The 6,640-nt window shown below is 34.7% G+C and overlaps 1 long non-coding RNA gene across 2 annotated transcripts in view; it reads left to right on the top strand.

Moving 5' to 3' along the window:
- Positions 1-418: 418 nt before the first annotated feature.
- Positions 419-6,640, top strand: part of LOC132658473 (uncharacterized) — a 190,544-nt gene continuing 184,322 nt past the window's right edge. For both annotated transcript variants that reach the window (XR_009598154.1, XR_009598155.1), the window contains exon 1: positions 419-636. This is a non-coding gene — a long non-coding RNA (uncharacterized LOC132658473). The remainder of the gene's footprint in view (positions 637-6,640) is intronic.

Raw genomic sequence — 6,640 nt, 5'->3', positions numbered from 1 at the left:
GTTCAGAGGCATATATTTCTTTTTTGAAAAGTTGCCTTTGAGTTAGCTACTAAAATATTGAAAATTTCTGATAGTAGCCAGTGTTGATTGTTTTGAGATGAGACAAGAAGAAGCAATTAATTTGGCATCTCTTGATATTTATACCTAAATGAGATAGAAGTTTTCACTTTATTGTGATGTGTGAAAGAAAGAGAATGCTCATAGGGAACAGAATGAGGCTCTCTTACATTTTTCTGTGTTTAAAAAAAAATGTTCGCAGGAAAATATATAGAACGGTATGCTTTTTAACAAAGAATTTGCTGACATTTTTGTTCCACCTAGTTGTTTTAAGCTTGCTGTGGCTGCTTAAAGACGCCTCCAGATGGCGCCATAGTGCTCGTTCTCTCCGCCCAGTGGCCGACCGAATACCACCAGCTGCAGGAGAGAACGAGCTTGGAGCTAGCGGCTGGGCTTAACCCGGCGAAGCTCTGAGGTGGGTTGCTGAAGGATTCCGGGAAGCAGCTGCAACAGGGCATCTCTCACTATCCAAGCATATCTGTTTCTGAGTGCAAAAGGAAGAACTTGAGCGGGCGACAATTGGAGTGAAAATTGCTTTGTAGTATCTAAAAGCAGCATGGATCGTGGGCAGCTGAGCTGGTACGTGCAAGAGAAACTACTAAATGGAATTGTGCTGGGTAGGAACCCATCTGATTATTCTTTGTGTACCAAACGTTCTCTGTCCTGAATTGTGCCTATGTGTATACACTCATTTCATTTTTACCTGGATCATGGGGGCTTGGGATAACAATCTTTAATTTCTCCAACATGATATAATAAAAGCTTTACAGAACATTGTTTATTGATAAAATATGACCCGAATCATGGTCTCAAGAAACACATGACAGTGGCACCAAAATACTTTTATATTTCTTTTTTAGAGGGGGAAAAAGAAGAAGAAAGTAAACCTAAACCATATTACCATGTAATTTTACCAGATCGACTTTTAAAAACCAAAAAATATTTATATTTAACTACCAGGGATTAAATATTAAATCACTTTTACTTGTAGGTGTAGGCATAAACACACCTGTAAAATATGAGTGATTTTCACATCTGTGTGCCAGAAAGAATGTTGTGTAACTATGAAAACAATGAAGATGGAAAATATGTGTTTTGTGTGTAATTTTGTGTAGTCTAATATGCCATGTAAATGTGTGTTGTGTATGTGTAGTCAGTAGCATGTATATGTGACTTTGTTGCAGAAATATTGCACAGATATAAAATGAATATGTTGGATATTAGATGGATTTTTGCACCTTCACATACACACACCAATTTCTAGCTAGAAAACTTAGTATGCAGCTTATCTATTGAAAAATACTAAATATAAAGAATGTACTTATTTCACTGTTTCACTCAGTGTGTGCTTAGTTTTTTGTGCTTTTAAACTTTGGGGAAATGTTTTTTTTTTTTATATTTTGAACAGAAAATATTGGCTGACATGATTATATGAAAAGAGGATACATAGATATATAAATTCAGGTTCCCTAGAGTTGAGATGGCCAAAATGCACAAAAACTCTGAAAACTTTTGAGTTCTGACTAAGAGTTCATGTTAGAAACTGGCCAGAAAATGAATTATTCTAAAGTTCAGAATTAAATTGGAAATATCAGATGCTGAGTTGCTGAGGTTTTACTCTTAGTATTAATACTCTAAAACTAATGTTAGACCACTTATAAACTTGTATGTATTCCCTTGTAACAGATGTGTAATGTGAATCAGATACTGAATTTTATGTGGTGCCATTGCAAATATAATACAATTCAACATAAAAGAATATGAATTGAGTTAACTATGTAAGATAATATGTTAAAAAAGAAAAGCCTGAGATGCCAATCAAAGTTAGAGGCAGTTCCTACCCTCAGAAAGTGGTCAGTCAAATGACTAGGATGGGCGTATTTATGAATATGAGTACCCAGTAAATTACAAATCAAAATAAACGCTACCAGAGAACAGGATGCACAAGGTGTATAGCATTTAAGTGGAGGGAACAATTGGACTTAGGGGTTTAGTAGAGACCATATTGGAAGGCTCTCCTCTCAAGGCATGGATAGAAAGAGCAGTTTGGGTGGGTGAAAATGATAGTGTCCAACCATACATTTCATTTGTGTTGGGTTCTGCCTTCTCCACTGGTCTTAGATGTGAGCAGTAAAAGATCATATCATACAGGTGGGTGAATCATACAGTATTAGAGATGGCCTTGAACATTGGGCTGAAAATTTTGGATTTTATCACTAGTTTGTGCCCAGTGACACTAACAATATAGGCATTCAGTACTCTTCTAGAAACACTGAGGGCTGTGCATAACAGAGAGAGCCAATATGAGATTTTTACAGTAATGTTGTAATTAATTTATTGGGTATCTACCATATTGGAATATAAGTTCCAAAACACAAAGTCTTTCAATATTATATGCAGAGAACCTAGAAATTTTTTGAAAAGTGTTTATCTACCATAATAGATGAATGAATGAAAGCAAGGCCAGGTTTCTTTATTATTTACATGTAGATTTCCTAATACTCAACAATGATTAACAACCTCAAAATTTACCAAGCTCTTTGGAGCTGTTGTTCTAGTTGATTGCTTTTATGGCTCAAGTAAGGCAGAGCAAGTTAGAATAGTGGCTAGAATAGCCACTGTTGATGTTTAATCTTACTCTGTCTTTAACCTCTTACATGAATAGTCTTGCCTTCACGGTTTTAAAACTATTATTAAGACAGTTATAAACTGTATAATTATTCAGGCAGAATTCACCAGCTCATCTTTATATCTCTTCAGTAGAGATAGAGTAGATATATAATACATGTTAAAGCAATAAATTAAGGAAACAGTTGAAGAGTTTGAGGACTATTTTTGCATCCTATAATAAAAGCTTCTCTTCTTACACGAAGATCAAATATTTGGTTGTCCATAACATAGCTTAGGTCATACTCTCTACAGCTCTTTTACAATTGTAGGAGTCCAAAGTAATTTCTTGGGAGATCCTTAGGTATTTGCTTGCATAGTTTTGGGGAGCACTGAGGTAACATTCTTGGGGTCCCAGCCTCCACACACAGGCTGTCCTTTTCTTTGTCTTTGTGTAATGATATCTATACCTTGTATGGAGAGTGATAGGCATATGTAAAGAAAAACTTGTGTCATTTGAAAAGATGACACTAAATGAAAATAAACATTTTAAAGAAACTTATATATGTTATCTACTCAAATTATAGATAGATGTATAGTGTCTTACAAATAAAGAGGCTAAAAAACAATGTCATTGAATCCATAGCATCAAAAATTATACAAAGACCTGGAATTTTCCCTTTTGTCCAAGACAGACCTCTCTTCTGTGATGATGATATTTTTGTTTTAATTTGATTTTATATAATGTCTCCAAAATTATGCAAAAGTGTAATTCTTCAATTAAAAATTTTTTTTTAATGTTTAAGTGTCAGTTGAAGTGAGGATGCAGAATTTCTCTGTGAACTAATCTGCACAGAGTAAGGCACCTTCTCTCTTCAGTGTCAGAAAGACAAATTTCCACACCATTCCTTGGAGTTGGATCCGCTGTTACTGTTTTATTTTTAATCCATATGAGAAGAAGTAATAAGATATAGTGACCCAAGACTTTCACCTTATTTTAAGCCATGGAGCTTGGCTCGGCTAGAGACTAACAGCTTAGAGGAAGCATACCTTGTTCAAATAAAGCTAAAAATACAGCTTCAGAGAAATATACTGCAGTGAGTACTGCAGGACTTCCCCCCTAGTGGTTGAATTAAAGCTGCTGTTTCTTGTAACAATTGAAATATACTTTTGTTGGCATGTTGGAAATAGTTTGGTGAAGATTCTCTAACATACATTTTTAAAAACTTATTTCAGGAGAGCACATTTTTAAAATTTATTTAAGGGATCATTTTGGAAGATACATTGCCTCGAAAAATATACTAGAAGCTTTCCTTTATTTGGAAAACTAGGGATTCAAAACACACAGATACAAAATATATATACATAATAGAAAACTGCTGCTACTGGATCCCATGTTATGCTCCTCTTTCTCACTGCAGAGAAAAGTTTTCTTCCTCTGGTGTCCTGATATTACTCTTTTCTGTGGTCAGTGCCCCAAATCAGTTTAAGATGATTTTTAGCTTTTCCAACCATAATGCAAACTCCTGGAAGAAAGGAAATAAATCCTGTGTTTCCTTTGAATCTTCCTATTTCACACTGCCAGCCACAAACAGCACTGAAGTTTGTTTACTGATGATTAAGTAAAGATGAAATTCTTTTTTTTTTTTCATACAAATTCAAATAAGTGGTTGTAGTCATATAGAAGTGACTTCTAAAAGGCAAAATAGAAATCTTTCTAGACTCGGTATACTGAGGCTATATCTGACACACCACAGCAGAAAAAGAAAGTTCTTTCTCCTCAAATAAAAACTTTGAAATGAGACATCTTTTTAAAAAATAATATTTGAAATATGGAGATATCTATAAAGGCCCCAAACTTACCTTGACTCAGTAAAGTTATTTACATCTGGAATAGATATCTTCTGGCATGCTTGTGTCTCTGGGGTGTTGTGTAACTACAAGTGGTCAGAACTGCTAAAAGTTCAGGCAAATCAGAAGAATCCCTAACTGCAGGAATTAACCTTATGGAACCTTAGAAGTTTTGACATGCTTTAGAACCATTCCTGGGGGAAAAAAAAATCATGTGTTTTTATAATCAGTATATTTATGAGCATACAGCAACTTGCCACCAAGATGTATAAAAATGGGAGTTAGTAGCATCAAACTTCTATTTTAGAAAGTGCTAAAGCAAAGTAACAAAGGATCTGTGGCTGTTTCATGAACAGAAGTGAAGAACTTCTCTTCTGTCTCTGGAACAAAGACTAACAGAAGAGCCCTTAGTTACTAAGATGTATTCCTTTCTGGTCTCAGACTCATTATCGATGAAGTAGGAGGGATAGGGTATAAAGCAGCAGCTGCAGCTGTGGGCACTCAGATCATTTTTCACCTGGCATGAAGTTAACGCTGGCATCTCCGGAGTTCCAGCACAGAACGCCAGGGAGCAAATGCCAGCTGATTGTTGTTCCTCACCAGCTTGCTGGCTAACTCTAGCTCATCCTTCAGATCTCTACTGAAGGGCTGCTTCCTCCAGTTTGCTTTGTCTGACCCCTCTAGAATACACTTAACACCGTTCTCACTGCTATTATGGCCTCATATCCTCATGGTTGCCATCCCACTTCATGCTCAAAGACCTGATAGCCCTTCTCATTAAACTAAAGGCAAGAGATGAGCCTTGAGCAGTATTGCTCAGTGTCTGTGTCTGGCTTACAATAGGCTGGTTAAAATTTATGAATATTGTCTGTTGCTTGATGGTTTAATGACCATGTATAGGCTTTGATGTCAGTAAATGTTGCATTTGACTATCAGTGTCACGTGTAAGGTGAGGAGTAACTCAGCTTCTTAGTCTCCAAATCCTCATGTACTATCTAGGGTAGTGGTATACCTGCCTCTTAAAGGTGGTTGTTAAGGTTAAAAATAGTATCTGTTATTATTATTATCATTATTATGTTATGATCATTTTCTTCGGGGCTTTCTAAACATTAACTGAAAGAAAAGGCTTATCAAGTTGATACTATTATCATTCTATTCTATGTAAGAAATAGAGACATAGAAAGGTTAAATTACTTGCCTAAGGTCACAGAGAGGATAATTGAAAAAAAAAAAGAAAAGAACAGTGCCCAGGAGAGAGTGAATACTGCCATTTTATTTTGGGAAGGCTGATTCTCATGTAAATGAAAAATTATCCCACACAGTTAAGAACAGTTTGTTCCCTGTTTTCAGAGCCTTCTGTTGCAGATATTTTATTTGTAGAATTCTCATGGAAGCCAAATATGGTCAGAGGAAAACTAATGTGTATAATCTGAGAGAAGATCCTTATCTTTTATTAAGTATTTTATAATATTGGGTATAACAGAAACTAAAGAAACCCTTGTAAGAAATGTATTTTTGTTGTAGATGCCAGGATAAAAAGAAGTAAGTGATTGCATGGCCCATTCTAATATTTTGAAGCATTTTTTTGTTTTATTTATAAATAAATAAAGTTGTTGATGGACAGAGAAGCCTGGCATGCTTCCGTCCATGAGGTCACAAAGAATCAGACATGACTGAGTGACTGAACTGAACTTACTTATACATTTTATTTTAATAATGTTTACTTTTTCTCTCTGTAAAATGTACACATAATTTTGTAGAAAATGTGTAAAATCAGAAAAGCTACAAAGAAGAAAACAAAAGTAATACATAATTATTAAATCCAAAGATAACTACTATTACTACATTGATATATTTCCTTTTTGTCTTTTGACAAAATTGCCAATATGTATGTTTATATATACATATGCATGTGTACATACAGTTTAAAATGAAATCATGTAATATTCACATCTTCTTTTATGCCTATTAATTTGACAGCAGTTCTTTAAAAATTATAATTTTTAGTATTTGTATATTATTACACTGTGTGGCTTGCCTTATAATTTTAATTAATAATTTCTCTTTCTTTGATAGTCTCCTAATTTTGGAAACTCTATTGTTTCCAATTTTAGCCTATTTAAAC

Source organism: Ovis aries, chromosome 1 (genome assembly GCF_016772045.2).
Source record: "Ovis aries strain OAR_USU_Benz2616 breed Rambouillet chromosome 1, ARS-UI_Ramb_v3.0, whole genome shotgun sequence".
Lineage (NCBI taxonomy): Eukaryota > Metazoa > Chordata > Mammalia > Artiodactyla > Bovidae > Ovis > Ovis aries.
This window is presented reverse-complemented; position numbering and strand designations above follow the sequence as displayed.